The 12,046-nt window shown below is 42.0% G+C and overlaps 1 long non-coding RNA gene across 1 annotated transcript; it reads left to right on the top strand.

Moving 5' to 3' along the window:
* Window positions 1-672: 672 nt before the first annotated feature.
* LOC115069291 lies at window positions 673-6,683 on the top strand. Its single transcript, XR_003848564.1, has 3 exons — window positions 673-1,307; window positions 4,834-4,939; window positions 6,634-6,683. It is a non-coding gene; the product is annotated as an uncharacterized LOC115069291 (long non-coding RNA).
* The last annotated feature ends 5,363 nt before the right edge of the window (window positions 6,684-12,046 follow it).

Genomic DNA, 12,046 nt, shown 5'->3' with positions numbered 1-12,046 from the left:
GTTTCTGGGGCATCTCTGCACACCGAGAGGCGTATATCTCCCGCAGCAACACGAACAGATTTTTGCCATCTCATCCCACATTCGCAGTATCCAGTTGGCTTCTCCTGATTGGCCAGAACGTTCCCCTTCTCTGGAGAGATGAGGTGAAGCCAGCCCTCCAACCAGCTGGGAGAAAACGCTCCACCACCCGCAGCCGCAGCCGCAGTGATGGAAACGTTCCACTCCCGCCCATGGGGTCCCCGCGAGTCAGGCCCCGCTAGGCGGACAGAACGGTCCTGGATTTACAATGAGTGCCCTGAACGTTTAACCCAGCGGGGTGGGGTTGGGGGCAGCCTCTGACAGCTGAAGCTAACCTGCTGTCTTCGTTCTGTAATTAAGGATGTCCTGCGACTTTCTGGAACAAAAGTTCTTCAGAATTTAATTCGAAAAGTTGTCATCAAGGCTAGCAGCTTCTAGTTGCTAATATGCTTCAGATTATGGGCCATTAACCTTGCTGCCAGGCCTGCCTGAGCCCACCCCTCCATCTACTATACCACACTGACCCAAGGCTTCCTCCAGAGTGGGAAACTACTCTTTTAGACTAGTGTGGAGCATTACAAGGCATACCAGGGGTGAAGGTATAATTAGTTATTAATAGCCTGGATGCAGCAGCAAGTCTCTGTGTTAGAACTGCTTGGAGAATTTTTTTTTTAAATGCTGATGCCCTGGTCACCTCTGAGACCAAAGTAAGTCCCTGTTGTATGTTATGATTTCTCATAGTTCCTCCAAGTGACTGTAACAGTAGGCCTGAAAGCCTCCGCTGTGACAGGAACTGCTAGTTGCCTGTCCACACAGGTCTTTCTGAGGGCATCTGACCCTCCTCTGGAAACCCCACTCAGCGAAGCTCATGGGAGATTGGCTTCCACCAGCCCTATTGAAAGTCTGCCTGAAGTCAAGGCAGCACAGATGAAAAGAGAATCAAAGATGGAGTGGAAGACTGAAAGGTCATTAAAAGCCTGTGGGAAGCCAGATACCTGCCCCAACAGAAACAAAGGAGTTTGACTTTTCACTGGGGCCATTTGAGCTGTTGTCTGTGATGAACTCATAGCAGAGGTTATTCATCACATAACTATGTTACTTTGAAATGCAGAAAATGAGTTCCAACTTAACAGACCATCAAATGAGTGGTTTGGATGATCAAGGTCAAAATGCAGCAACAAGGGAAGATGCTTCTACTTTCAGGGATGTGACTGTCAGAGAAGAGGGTAAGAAAGATGAAACAAATGTGCTCTTGGCTGTTTTCTTCAGTGAGCATTGAGTCATGATAGGTTAGTATTAATTAAATACAAACAGTACTAACAATATTAAATGTTAATAATGAACGTTAATTCAAGACAAAACTAAACAGGTTCCAGGACTAAGTTTTAATTATGTCTGGTAGAGCTTTTATATCAGCAAATTTGACAATGGTATAGGAAACTTATAATAGCCAATATGGTGGTGGTATAGGCAGTATGCAGAAGCACTCAGCAGACCATCAAGATGAGAGAGACACTGGGTGCTTGATGTGCCCTCCTTGGCCAGAAGCAGTCCCTGAAAAGTGTGCCCTCCACCCTCAGGTACAAGCACAGCAAAAATGACTGGCTCACTAAGTCATAGATTAGAAAGTTCTAAGAGTGACCAACTGCTTCATAACAAACTCCCCCTAAACTTATTGGCTTAGAAAGTAAGTGATTCATTTGCAGCATAGATCTGCAATTGGGTTGAATCAGCGGAATGATTCTTCTGGTCCTACCTGGACACATTCATGCATCTGAGGCTAGTTTCTGGTCAGCTAGGCCCTTCTGTTTCTGAACTTGGTGACTATTGACTTGGCTGATGGAGTGATGAAGCCAGGTATCTCTCTGCCTTTAGCAGCCTATTCTTGTCTTACTCACGTGATGGTCAGAGTTCCAAGAGTGAAAAGAAAATAACATAAAATCTCCTGAGATACAGGGTAAGAACCTGCTCGCTGTCATTTTACCACATTCTGTTTGTCAAAACAAGTCACAACTTTATTTCCTGAGGAATCGCAAAGTCACATTGCAGAGAGCTGTTAAATGCCTTCCCTATTTAACAGAAAAGTCAGTAAAACCAATGAGTTCCAAGGTCCCTCTGATTATGGAGGACTATTCTGACCTCCATATTGATCCTCTGTCCACACTGTTTTACCATCTGTCCTCATCTCCACCCCCCCAAGTTATTTCCCACATGCTAAAGGTCATAGGGAGTCTCATAAACAGTGGTTAAGGCAGGCATTGTCTAAATTTGCTACTTTACAACGGAAAAACTGATATTCTTCAAAGTCACTCATCCCGAAGAGGAAAGGACAGATGTGGGCTCTGTCTACAAAGAGCAGAGGGATCATCATTTAGACGGTGGGGCTTGCACTTGAACTAGGGCCATCTTACTTCTCCTCTGGATTCAGTTTTCATCTCCATCTGCTATTGTGGTTTTAGCTGGTTTTGACATCAGACAATTGCCTATTGTGGGACAACGGGTGGGGTTCACTCTCCACTCCCTGCAGCTCAAGGGTTCAACGTGCAGTCTTGATCTCGCCTGTCTTTGTTGGGTAAGGGCCCACAGTTTGTGTTGGCTGAATCGAAATAACAAATGGAAAATTTAGCAATAGGAAGAAAGAAGTGAGAGAATAAGCCACGTACAAGAGCCCTTCTGATGCGCTAAAAGAGCTTTGGAAGATGAGAAAACCTCTGCGCTATATGAAAGCGGCGGGGGGAGGGGGGAACCTTCACAAGTGCCACACTCAGGAAGGAAGTCTTATTTTTCTTCCAAATGCACAAGTAAAATTTTATCTTTTGCTTTTATTGCTTTTTTTCATTACTAACTTTGCTATTTTTTTTTAAGTAACACTTTGGCAGGCCTATACCACATGGGAACTGAGAATTTATCTGAGGCAACCTTAATTAAGAATCACTACGTCCCCTGGCAGGACAGCCAAAGTTTGTGCCTTCATAAGATGCTTCAGTCAAGTCAAAACATCAATTTCAATAGTCTGAAGAGAGGGAGAGAGGGAGGGAAGGAGGCGAAGAGAAAAGAAGAGAAGGAAAGAGAAAAAGAAGACAGACGCAAAAGCAGCGCAAACCTAAGCTGCGTTCATTACGCAGTTCTCACTGCCCTTTCCCACGGATACCTGTTCTCTGGTCCAGAATCCCATACCACATTGGGCTCCTTTGTCTCCCTAGGTTCCTCTAAGCTGCGGTGTTTTTCACAGTATCAATTTTGAGGGTAGTCTCAACAATTTTGAGGAAAGCTGATCAGGTCTTTTGGATTATGTTTTAAAATGGAGTTTAGGTTTTTTTAATGTCTTTGCTTTTTTAATCACTAACTGGATTTTGTATTCATGGAGGAAGACCAAGTGGCAAAAATGTCATTTTTAACATATCATATCAAGTGTACTTACGAGAAATATGACTTATCCTTGATGTTTAAGAGAGTCTCCAGTCACATAGGATTTGCTGGGTTTCTCCAGTATAAAATTATTTCTTTCTCCCTCTCCATATGATATTCTTTGGGATAGGATTGATAATTGTGACCTGTATTCAAAGGGAAATGAGTTATGTCTTTTACATAGCAAGCAATTTTATTTACTGGAATTTTGTTTAAAGTTAAGGTGAAATGAGAGTCTCAAAGGACTATAAGCTGTCTAGTGTAAGGGATCAAGGACTTTCCATTTCATAATCTGAAAAACAGAAATACTGGAGGATTATAAATAAGTGGTGACGTGTGACAGTAAGAGAAGTGGTGGGAAAAGTAGAAAACTTGGTTGTTGTTCTTGTTGGTAAACATCAGCAAGAGGCCTAGAGATGGTGCTGCAGGTGTTTTCTGGGCCACTCACAGAAGACTTTGTTCCACATCTTTGAGGGGAGTTACAGTGAAGATGTGTGTTTGTCAGCAGAGCACCTGAATTACACTACAAGCCCTTCCAAGCCACACACTGATCCCCCAAAGAGTCCTATCATATTTGAGTTGCATCAGTGAAAACTAAACTAGCTTGATTTTTTTGGTATGGAGTAGAAAATCTGAAGACCAGACTGGACATACTCTTTATTTTTTACCCTAATAGACCATTTCTATGATATGCTATCTTATGATAAGATAACATAAGCTATCATAATAATCTGTTTGACAATGGCATTCATTAACTTCACAGAAGTTGATAACATCTTTGCATCCTTTTAAAGATCAGATCCATTTATATTTTATATATAATTAAAAAATATTTTATTATTTTTATTTTATGTGTGTGACTGTATTGCCTGCATGTATGTGAGTGCAATGCTGCGGAGGTCAGAAGAGGGCTTCCGATTCCCCTGGATGGAGGTAAGAGGATGGTTCATACTGGGAATCAAACTTGGGTTCTCTGCAAAAGCAGTCAGTGTTCTTAACCACTGAGCCATCTCTCCAGCCCCATATATATATATATATATATATAATTTTATATTTCTTGATTATGCTTTACATATGTATTGGACTCCATTGAGAGTCTCATATTATTTTATTGATTTTTTTTACTTACATAAACCCTAATTGTTTTTTGTTTTGGGGGGGGAATTTTTTGGTCTTTTTGAGACAGGATCTCCCTGTAGCCCCAGCTGTCCTGGAACTCACTATGTAGACCAGGCTGGCCTCGAACTCACAGAGATCCACCTGCCTCTGCCTCCCAAGTGCTGGGATTAAAGGCGTGCACCACCACACCCGGCTCCTAATTGTTTTTATGAATGTTTCTACCACTGAAAGACTGTCCCCAATTCAATGTCTGTTAACTGACTGACAGTTTTGTAGTTGCTATTTTAGCTGGTACATGTGCATCAAATGGTAAAGCTTCAATAACACACACTAAGCTGCCGCTAACCAAGACTCCGACCAGCAGAGCCGAGGAAAGGACAACACTGACGCCAAGGTGAGGTTCAAGCAATTCTCTCTCCTTTATTCTTCGTCATCCCACAATATATACCCTCATCAGATCCATCCCACAATCAGACTGTCACACGGAGCCAATCAGGACATGAGCACGGGGCTAACATGCAGGCAGAGGAGCAAATCATTGGGCCACGCAATAGAATCGTGCTCGGTGACGTATCATGTCAGACAGGCTGCGCGTGGTCAAGCTTACAGTGCTTGCGTGAGTTGGAGCAAACAAGTGAGGGTCACGAGGCTTGGCAGCCAGCCAGGGCACCATCTTGGCCGGCTCGACCGCACCGCTTCCCACACTAAGCAGCATCCTAGATGAAAGTAAATGTAGGGTCTGTGATGTCATAAAAGAAATGTATGCTTCCGCTAAAGAGACAATTTAAGTGTTTAGGTGAAGAATAAACATTTTCCAGCAAGAAACGTGTATTCAACTAAGCAAGGTATATAGTAAATAAGTTCTCTTTTGGGAATTGCCAGGGCCCAGGGCCTGGTCTGCTATTCTATCCAAAGAAACCCGTTAAATTAACAGTCTGGCATGCATCCATAGAAGTCCTTGGCTGGAAGACAGAAGTGGGACACAAAACAGGTGTCCCTTTCCACTATTCCGGGCCCATAAAGTCTAATTTCTTGCACAAACTGTGACAGTAGGAGATGCTGAAAATCAACCAAGCTTCATTTAGTTCTAGAAGTCCTCCGTGTACTGACAAAGAAGAACTTATATTTCATGAAAGGAAAAAATTTTTTTTTCAAAGTGTCAGTCTTATGGTAAGTTTTAAACATGCAAATATTCTCAGGGATTCAGACCATTACTGTTGAATAGAGGCCAATTTCCAAGAGTCTTTGTGAAGGCAGATATAGCTTTGTCTTTCTACTTACTTATTAGAAGGAAGATATTTTTCTGCTGTTTATTATATATGGGTATCTCATCAGTGAAAGTAAAAACATTATTGGGCATTTGTCACCATCCTGAGCACCCGAAGACAGGCCACCTTTATTTCTTGGTCTCTGTTCTGGCTAGTTTCTGAGACCATCTCTGCTCTGAGAAGGAGCAAGCTCCTTTGAGATCTTGGTTGAAAGCTGTTGATGTTCTACATCCACACCTCAAAGAAGCCTCGAATTTGGTGGCTTCTGGGCCCCCAGAATTCCAGGGTTTATTTCTCAAGATTGCTAGAAGTGATGAAGACTCCCTTGAAAATTGTACTCTTTGAGCTAGAAAAAATGGAGTAATCCACTGAGAAATATAAAGTTCTTTGTTTCAGTGTCAAAAATGTTGAGTGGAGTTGGTTAAGTTTGAGACTAAATGAAACCGTCCTTGGAGGGGGAAAAACACCTGTTGTAAAGCCAGAAGCAGTAAGATTCCTAGCCAGGAGGTGGATCCTGGGGCCAAATGCAGCAGCGCCTGAGTGGTGAATGGGTGGCAATGCTCCACCAGTAATGTCAGTCCTAGAAAGAACATAGATTGCCAACAGTGTGCATATGCTTGGTGGTACTTGGGTGTAGTATGGACTAAGCTTGACGCGTTTGTGTCAGTCAGCCCATCTAATGTATTTAACTGTCTCTACCCTGAATTGATAGCAACTGTGCCCTCAGTGAGAAGGGACAAGCAGATGATAACTAAAGAAAATTATGATCTTAGGGCTGGAGAGATGGCTTAGCAGTTAAGAGCATTTGCTTCTCTTGCAGAAGACCAGAGTTCAGTTTCCAGCACCCATGTCGAGCAGCTCACAACCTCCTCCTGTAACTCCAGCTCCACAGGATCCAGCACTGTCTTCTGGCCTGCACAGGCACCTACATGCACAGGTGTACACACATACCACATAAATAAAAATAAAATCTCCTTAAAAAGAAGGAATTTATGATCTGGATCATGTCTAAAGTGCATCCATGTATATACTTGGCCAGTTAGTTTTACAAAGAAGGCAATTATTGGTGTTTTTTAAGCAATGTGTTTTCTGTTAGTTTCTATGATTATAGTGAAGCCAGTCTCCTTTAATTAACAAAATTTTAATATTAAAGTAATACATGCATGTTGTAGAAAAGAGCTCATATTACTTTTAATGCCAGTAACCATTGAGCAGATTGGTTTTATATGCATATTTGTCAAGTATATAGCTATAAAGAATATATATAATTTTATTAGTTGTTTAATTAATTTTACAAAAATTTTACATAAATATTTCTTATGTCATGACATATTTTTAAGAACACAAATTTAACATTAAATTAAACCTCAAAAATTGGGCCTGGAGAGATGGCTCAAGGGTTAAGAACACGAATTGCTCTTGCAGAGGACCCAGATTTGATTCCCAGCACCCACATTGTGGCTAGTAACCACCCATATGTCCAGTTCCAGGGAATCCCACACCATCTTCTGACCTTCATAGACATTGCATGACATAGATGCACTTACACACATATAGGCAATAAACTCATACACATAAAATAAAAATAATAAAATATTTTTAAAACCTCAAAAGTGTATCTCAAAGCACTATACATTTTACCATCTTTTCATTTATGTATTAGCTATGAAAGTGTAATTTGAACTTTGTCACCGAAAGAGATAATACTCCTTAGTTTTAAGGGAAATCTCTCAAAGAAGAATACAGAGAATTACATAGAATGATGAAGCAAACATTTGTTAGTTACACCTCATTCAAAAGTTTGGATACTTTTGAAACAGGGTCTTCCTGTAACCCCAACGGGCCTGGAACTCGTTATGTAGACCAGGTTAGCCTCAAACTCACAGAGATCTGCCTGCCTCTGCATCCCGAGTGCTGGGATTAAAGGCCTGCGCCACCATGCCCGGCCTTCATTCAAAAGTTTTACTTAAAACAACTACAGTGTTGTAGAAAATACTAAAGTCTGCTCTGTCCTGGTCTCTGTTCTGTTTTTCCCGTCTCTCAAGCTGACCAACAGTCATAAATCTGGTGTGCTAGTCCATCCAGATGGTTTAAGTTTTCACTACCTGCATAGGGAAATGTGTACAAGTATCTTCTTATGTAGCTGTCAGCAAATGGAATATAACATTTTGTCATTTCTTTTTCCACTCAACGTTTCCTTTTACCTATTTTGATTCGTGTGGCTCTGTCTCATTCACATAGAACATTCCATCATGTGAATAATAATCTATCCTTCTCATGTTTTATAGATATGTAGGCTTTTTCTGGGTTTGCTGTAGATATGTAGGCTTTTTCTGGGTTTATGTGTACGAGTGTCTTTTGTGCCTGCATGTATGCAAGGGCACCTGTGACAAGCAATGCCTGCAGAGGCCAGAGAGAGCATTGGATCCCCTGGAACCGGAGTGAGGGACAGTTTTTAGCCACTATGTGGGTGCTGGGAACTGAACCTGGGTCTTCTGCAGGAGCAGCTGGTGATCTTAACTGCTGAGCCACCTCTCTACTTCTTTGTTTATATTTTTAATTGCCATGCACAATGCCAGTTCTTTTTGCTCACTATTTGCCTGATATAGCAAATGCCTTTTTCCTGCTTTATTTCTGACCATTCTGCATCTTCTTCCCTTAACTACATTTATAAAAAGTGACAAATGGATGGACTTGCTGACTGTTTGCTGTCAGGGTTTGAATCCATGGCCTTACCATGCTAATTACATGCTCCACTACTGAGCCACACCCCCAGTCACACGTTCTAACCAATCTAATTGCCCCTACCTTTTATCTAATTTGTTTTTATATATTATAAATACTGATGTATTTTTATTTATCTCTACTATCTTGTTTTTACGTTTCTTCCAGGAGATTTTTCTCTCTTCTTTCTTCTGGCCCTGAACTCCATGGAATCCATTCCTTTCTGACTTCCTCCATTGGTTTAATGTCACACTTATTTCTAGTTTTGTGATTTCTCTCCGTTCCATTTTTTTTTTTTATGTGTATGAGTGTTTTGTCTATGTGTGACTGCAGATTTAAGATGGTCTTGTGGGGATGACTGGCATGATTCAGCTCTCGTTCACACTGCTCTTAGGCCTGGGCAAGTTTTGGGGACGGTGGTTCACATGAAAGTGCGAACCAAGGAAAACAAAACAATGTGAGGCCTACACTTGCATTAGGGATGCGTTTCAGCTTTGTAACACTCACTGAAACAAGTCACGTGGCCCACCCCACATCCACAGAGTATGCAAAGAGACCTCTGTCTTAGATTTCACCTCATCAAAAAGAGAAATTATAAACATGGCTACTAAAGGACATGGATTCAGGGATAGGCAGAAAATTAGAGTAAATGATGAGGTTTACCCAGCCATTCTAATCAGCCCCTTGCAGATTAACTCAGTTTCATTTGGGTGAATGATGAATTGCTTCTAATTCAAATGCTTTCCTGAGATTATGTCTCTTCATTCCCAGTGGCTCTCAACCCTAAGCTTCCCTTCTAATATGGTTGAACATAGAGGTTTGCATTCTGACCCAAATCTTGTTCTTTGCTAGCTCCCAATGACTTCAAGTCAGATATCCCTCCCCTCCCCTGGTAAAATTCCAATGTTGCTAATATCTACTGCTGAAGATCTTATGCAATACATAGTCTGCCCTTGGAATTGTCCTGTCTGGGTCTTGGTGGTGAAACTTCTCTGGGACATGGCAGTGAGTCCCATTCGACCTGATTGGCCTGCCCTGCAGTCATCTACAAAATCACCATTGACTTTACACTGAGGAGTTAGTCCCCTGATGTGTTCACAAGTCTTTCTCAACTTACTCATGTACCCCTCTGCCTCCTATCTGCCTCCTTTGATGTAGCCATTCTGGAAGGAAAAACAATATTCTCAAGAGCGACACCTGTGTTCTTCCTTCTGGCTATCAGATGAAGTGTTGGAATTTCCCCAGGAATCTTATGCTGGAAGAAGGAAAAGCCTGAAACCTGATGCCAGCCAGAGGAGGAACTTGTCTCCCAGAAACAGGTTTCACTCAGTTCTGATACCTTGTCAGACCATATTTCAGGAGAGACTGGATCCCAGGCAATGATGGGTCAGTGATGGGTGGGAACCACATCTTGACCCAAACTGCTTTGTTACACATACCTCCTGCCATCTATTTAAATCTAAACCTAAGGTGGACAATGATGGGGGGGGGGCACTGTGTCTCTTTCATCTAGTCTTCCCAGCATGGCCACATTGAATAAATCTCTTTTCACTGTTTTTCACTATTGATTATCTGTTTAATTGGTGCACTGCCCATAGGTGGCTGAGCCACATTTGTTAGGGTTGCTAGAGCCTAAGTTTGACCCTAAAAACTCTGATAGCACTAACAGCTAAGAAATTTTTCTAGGATCTGCTAGTAAGATGAGGGAAATTCTGTTCTTGTTCTCATTCTTTCAAAGCTGTGCAATGTTTTCTTCTGTGGTGCTTATCTTGAATGCTTTTCTCTGTAGCAACAGAAACCGTGACTCAAAGTGGACTAAACCAGAAAGAGCAACATTAAATCACAAAATGTGAAGTTGAGCATTAGGCCTGGCTGATTCAAGGACTCAGCAATGTCACAGGGACTGATTATCTTTCTGTCTCTTCCCTCTGAAAGCCACACTGCTGGCTTTGCTCCAGAGCTGGTTTCCCCGGTGGTCAGAAGTGGGCTGTAAATAACACTGGGAGCCTGCTCCCTCCATCACCAAGGGAGAGGAGAAAGCACTCCAGTGACCTTGTATTCAAGGGCTTTCCCTTCGTCTGAGCTGAGTCTCCTGAGAACAAATAAGAGCAAACAGAAGAACGGCTGGTGCTGATTGCTACCAGCTGCCATCCATTGGGCTGGAATTACCTCGCTGGCTTAGAACAAGCCTCTCCCTGCACCTGAAAGTGAATTCCATTTCTCTAGTTTCTTGGACCACGGAGATAAGAGGGGCATCCAGGCATAAAGAATTAGAATCAAACTTAGATGACAACAACTCTATTCATAGTTCAGTCCAGTGCTTCCACCCAGTTATTCTCCAATTCATCATTATATTGGCTTCCTTTATAGAAATTATAGTTATTTGTTCACAATCATGTCCATATATTTGTTGGCTAGTTTATTACCTATTTTCTGCACTAGAAACTAAGCTCTCTAAGAACAGAGACTTCAGATATATTTTTCATTATTTATCCCTAACATCTAACAGAGGACTAGGCACAAATAGGCCTCCAATAGTTCCTAGTTGGATGAATGAATAAACGAAATTTTCTCTTTCTAAACTCTTTCATAGGTGAGCAAGCAAGTTCAGATCTGTTGTATTAACTAATTCTTAGAATGATGATTATATTATGGTACAGATATGTTAAGTGACTTACTCCAGAACAAGTGTTAAATATGCATTTCGAACTCAGAACTCAGGTCATTGTCTCAAATCCTGTGCTTTTTCCACTTTGACCAATGCTTTAAAGTTCTCAAAGTTTAAGAACCACTTCAGCAGTTAGAGAGTCTAGAAAGTCCTCTCCTGTCAGAAGGGAGCAAGCAATGTTAGAGAGCTAAGAGGCAACAGGGAGCACTTGGGAAGGAATCTGGTGGTACATTTTTGGAAGCACTTTTGGGTACCCAACCCTCCAAAATGCTCAAAGAGATGTGAGACTTCCTATAGACTAAGCCTTTCTCTGCCTTTGTCTAAATGCAAAATAAATAAATAAATAAATAAATAAATAAATAAATAATAAATAATTACTACTATCTCTAGCAATGCCCAGACATTCCCTGTGTAAGAGACTAGCTGGAGGACACAAAACTGGAATCACAAGGTAAAGCAGGTTATATTTCTATTTAGCTCTGTCTTCCTGGAATGTTCCAGAGTCTGAGTTACATGGGAGCAAGACCAGCAGCAAAGCTTGGGACATTTATTGCAGTAAAAAGATAAATCCTAGGCCCTGTAGTCCTGCTCTGTTCCAAACTCAAAACGGGGGGGGGGGGGGGGGGGGGGGGGGGCATGTGTCTGACAGGAGACTGGGTATCTGACCAAAACCTGGAGGGAGGCAGACAGAAAGACAAGTGATGCTGGCGTTTTCTTTCCTTGGAAATCCCAAGCCCTCTAACACCAAGGACCTGAGGCATCTCTGATGCTCCAGCAGCCCTACAGCTTCAACCCTGCTTGAAAAACATCTCCCCCCCCCCCCCCCCCGGTATGAAGTGGG

This window comes from Nannospalax galili, unplaced genomic scaffold, assembly GCF_000622305.1.
Source record: "Nannospalax galili isolate Female #2095 unplaced genomic scaffold, S.galili_v1.0 scaffold151, whole genome shotgun sequence".
In the NCBI taxonomy this organism is placed as follows: Eukaryota; Metazoa; Chordata; class Mammalia; order Rodentia; family Spalacidae; genus Nannospalax; species Nannospalax galili.
The sequence above is the reverse complement of the archived record's forward strand: the minus strand, read 5'-3'. Positions and strand labels throughout refer to the sequence as shown.